This window comes from Danio aesculapii, chromosome 5 (assembly GCF_903798145.1).
Source record: "Danio aesculapii chromosome 5, fDanAes4.1, whole genome shotgun sequence".
Classification (NCBI taxonomy): domain Eukaryota; kingdom Metazoa; phylum Chordata; class Actinopteri; order Cypriniformes; family Danionidae; genus Danio; species Danio aesculapii.
In genome coordinates, this window is record NC_079439.1 from 6936808 (window position 1) to 6941807 (window position 5000).

Sequence of the window (5000 nt, forward strand, 5' to 3'; positions counted from 1 at the left end):
CTTAATATTCATTAATTTATTTTCCTTCAGCTTAGTCCCTTATTCATCAGGGGTCGCCACAGCGGAATGAACCGCCAACTTATCCAGCATATGTTTTACATCATAGTACTGGGAAATATTCATACACACTCATACACTACGGCCAATTTTGTTTCTCATATTCCCCTATATCACATGTCTTTGGACTTGTGGGGGAAACCGGAGCACCCGGAGAAAACCCACACCAACATGGGGAGAACATGCAAACTCCACACAGAAATGCCATCTGACCCAGCTGGGACTCGAACCAGTGACCTTCTTGCGGTGAGGCGACAGTGCTAACTACTAAGCCAACGTGTGGCCAGAAAAACTAATATATTTTACCGATTTATAATATGTGTTTTTTTTTCTGTATTCTAGCATTCATCATCCTCTTTGTGACCATTTCAGTATTTATTGGACCAATTCCAGCCATGTGGCCGCAAATCCTGAAACACCATTTCTACTTTTATTTAATTTTTATTTAAATTGCTGTTTTTTTTATATCCCTCAATCTTTTTTTCAACATCTTAAATTAATACAATCTCTACATTTTAAATGATTAGTTTTCTTAAAATGAATTTACAACTAAAATAATAAATATATATACATTTGCTTTATAAATTTTACTGCTGGACTGCTCCATGATGGATATTTTATTTTGTATGTTTATTATTATTATTACATAACATTATATTATTATAATAATATTATTAAAATTTTAAATATAACTAAATAATATTTAATCATGTTAAAATTGTATTTCTTTAACTCTCTCCATTAAAAAAATGGTAGAAAACGATGTTATATATAGTTTATAGGTATAATTTATACTTCTAGATATTTATTGGGGGCCCCCAGATTTCTTGGGGCCCTAAGTGGCCTCGCTTATTGGTTAAATCTGCTCCTGACAGCAGTGGGATGTGGCTCTATACAGTCACTGGTGGGACACTAAATAGGCTATTAATATATATAAATAGGCTCTTAATAGTCCCTTATATCCTGTTAGGTGTGCTAAAATAAAGATTTATTTAATTTATTACATAATAGTGGCACAAGAGATATAACTGATTGACTAAAAAAATTTACATTATTAAAAATTACTTTACAAAACAAATACTTAAAACAAACAAAATACTTAAGTTGAGCTAAATTAGCCTTATCAGTCATTTTAAACAGCTTAAATAACTTAAAAATATAAGTTAGAAACATAACTAACCTTTAATTGACATTAAAACACATGTTGGCATGACTTATTGATCATATAATTCTTTTACAGTGTACTTTTTCATAATACGTCGATATGAATATCATGTCATGCCTATTAAACGAGCAAAATTTAACTAGACAAATTCATAGTAGCTACATGACTGTCCTAAAATCCCCCGATGATATTATTAATATTAAAAATCATGTTGAAAAATCATTTTACAGAAAAACCAGAGAAAAAAAGACACATTTATATTCATCGTATGACTGCTATCTTAAAGACTAACTCTGAAGAGTGTTTGAAGAAGTAACCAAACACACACTGCTTTCTCTCTCTCTCCCTCTTTAAACAGTTTACAGGAAGATCTGCATGATCTCTGTTTGTAGGGTAAACCTTTTCAATAACTCTCTCTCTCTCTGTGCTGTTCCCTCTTTCTCTGCAAAGTTTACTGTCCCCATGGAGACCCTGTGAAGAATTTCAATTAGAAAAAGTGACCCCCTCCTTCACCTCTGCTTTCATCAAAACACAACAGAGAGAAAGAGAGAAAAAGAGGGATATAACGGCAACAGAGCTGGAGAAATACACCCTGATAAGAGAAATACACTAATATGATGTCTGCAGCGATGAAGCACTGATATCAGAAAAAAATTGAAACAGTAAAAAGTAAAAGTAAAATAGAGAACAAAAGTTAAAAAACTTTTTATTCAAACTGTCTTAACTTTTTATAGAGTCGACGGCAAAATGATCAGCCTCCCGTGAAATTTAAAATATTTTCACTGCTGCTTAATTAGCTTGAAACATTTGTTCATTCATTCATTCATTCTTTCATTCTTTTTTCGGCTCAGTCCCTTAATTGATCAGGGGTTTAAACAGCAGAACAAACCACTAACTTATCCAGCATATGTTTTACACAGCGGATGGGCTTCCAGCTGCAACCCAGCACTGGGAAACATCCATACACTCTCACATTCACACTCATACACTACGGCTAATTTAGTTTATTCAATTCCCCTATAGTGCATGTGTTTGGACTGTGGGGGAAACCGGAGCACCTGCAGGAAACCCACGCCAACATGGGGAGAACATGCAAACTCCACACAGAAATGCCAACTGACCCAGCCAAAAATTACAGATTATGTCAATATAATGTTAATATTACAAAGAGCATAATGTTCAAAAATTACAACAAGAAAATTTGTTATTGCCATATGTCTAATTTGCCCAGCCCAGGCTCATTATTGATAGTATCCTATTTCTGGAGAGGTTTTGTTTTTGCGAAGCCAACAGAGGCCGCTGTTTACGCTTTATCAGATCTCAAATTTCTCTCGCGAGTGCCATTCGTGCCTGCTGTTCTCACATAAATCTACTAGAGACCGCTGTTGACTGACTGACTGACCAATACCACCCACCTCCCTAAACCTAACCGATAGTGTTTTCAAAAGCACTGATTGGCCCACCCACCCACCCTCTTCTCTAAACCCAACCAATAGTGTTTTCAAAAGCACAGATTGACCCGCCCACCCCCTTCCCTAAACCCAACCTATAGTGTTTTCAAAAGCATCAATTGACCAGCGCCCACCCTCTTTCCTAAACCCAACCAATAGTGTTTTCAAAAGCACAGATTGACCCACCCACCCTCTTTCCTAAACCCAACTGTTTTCAAAAGCACAGATTGACCCACCCACCCTCTTTCCTAAACCCAACTGACAGTGTTTTCAAAAGCACTGATTGACCCGCCCACCCTCTTTCCTAAACCCAACCAATAGTGTTTTCAAAAGCACAGATTGACCCACCCACCCTCTTTCCTAAACCCAACTGTTTTCAAAAGCACAGATTGACCCACCAACCCTCTTTCCTAAACCCAACTGTTTTCAAAAGCACAGATTGACCCACCCACCCTCTTTCCTAAACCCAACTGACAGTGTTTTCAAAAGCACTGATTGACCCGCCCACCCTCTTTCCTAAACCCAACCAATAGTGTTTTCAAAAGCACAGATTGACCCACCCACCCTCTTTCCTAAACCCAACTGTTTTCAAAAGCACAGATTGACCCACCCACCCTCTTTCCTAAACCCAACTGACAGTGTTTTCAAAAGCACTGATTGACCCGCCCACCCTCTTTCCTAAACCCAACCAATAGTGTTTTCAAAAGCACAGATTGACCCACCCACCCTCTTTCCTAAACCCAACTGTTTTCAAAAGCACAGATTGACCCACCAACCCTCTTTCCTAAACCCAACTGTTTTCAAAAGCACAGATTGACCCACCCACCCTCTTTCCTAAACCCAACTGACAGTGTTTTCAAAAGCACTGATTGACCCGCCCACCCTCTTTCCTAAACCCAACCAATAGTGTTTTCAAAAGCACAGATTGACCCACCCACCCTCTTTCCTAAACCCAACTGTTTTCAAAAGCACAGATTGACCCACCAACCCTCTTTCCTAAACCCAACTGTTTTCAAAAGCACAGATTGACCCACCCACCCTCTTTCCTAAACCCAACTGACAGTGTTTTCAAAAGCACTGATTGACCCACCCACCCCCTTCCCTAAACCCAACCAATAGTGTTTTCGAAAGCACTGATTGACCCGCCCACCCCCTTCCCTAAACCCAACCAATAGTGTTTTTGAAAGCACTGATTGACCAACCCACCCTCTTTCCTAAACCCAACTGACAGTGTTTTCAAAAGCACTGAATGACCCACCCACCCCCTTCCCTAAACCCAACCAATAGTGTTTTCAAAAGCACTGAATGACCCACCCACCCCCTTCCCTAAACCCAACCAATAGTGTTTTCAAAAGCACAGATTGACCCGCCCACCCACCCCCTTCCCTAAACCCAAACAATAGTGTTTTCAAAAGCACAGATTTACCCGCCCACCCTCTTCCCTAAACCCATCCAATAGTGTTTTCAAAAGCAAACCAGAAAAAGAAAAGCCCACGCGGGCGCCCGATTTTTACCACATTTTCAGATTTAACCACATTCTCACCCTGTTATTTACTTGTTTATTTTTATTTTTTGCCTTTTGTTTTAGTTTAACACACTTTCTGGAAACCATTCACCAGACTCGAACCCCGTCATCGAAGTCAACTGCGCCATCGTACATGGCGAGCCAAGCTGGTAACAGCAGAAAAGCCATTTACAGGGAGGTAATCGGTCAGCTGGTAGCGCAAACAGACCACCCTGTAGCGTTCGTTTTAAAGACAAAATACAGCCATACGTAGCTCTGGCTACATAATTTGCGCTCTCCAGAAATGTATACGTGGGTATATGTTGAATATTCTCCTATTTTCAGAAGTCATGTATGTTTATTATCATGATATATTGCACTATGCCACATATTGTCCACAAACATTCGCATATGCTGTACACAGAATCGTTTCAATGTCATCGAGCACATTTAATAGTATTTATAAATATCTGAAATGAGTTTGAATGTGGACATTAAAGCCATTATGAAATGGTTCACCTGTGACCACACATCAATTAAATGACATATTACTGCTTCAGCCATCTGTTTACTAAATCATCTTTGATCATATTGTTGCTTGGCAACAGTGAAGCTAATGAGCAACATTATCACCTATGACATTATTAAAGACTTGTTTTGTAGAAAGCATCACAGTTACTGTTGCATATTAAAATTCTTTAATTTCAAAGTCAAATCAGATTATAATTGCTGGGCCTCTGAATGATTTATTAATAACTTTTTTATAATGGCCTTAACAATTATTATAAAATGACACAAATAACGTGTTCAAATGTACACATGA

The 5000-nt window shown here is 38.3% G+C and overlaps 1 protein-coding gene across 1 annotated transcript in view; it reads right to left on the reverse strand.

Annotated features, from left to right (window-relative positions):
• The window catches only part of LOC130228827 (RNA-binding protein Musashi homolog 1-like), a 98221-nt gene that overhangs the window by 39273 nt on the left and 53948 nt on the right, over nt 1–5000 (reverse strand). The window lies entirely within an intron of this gene.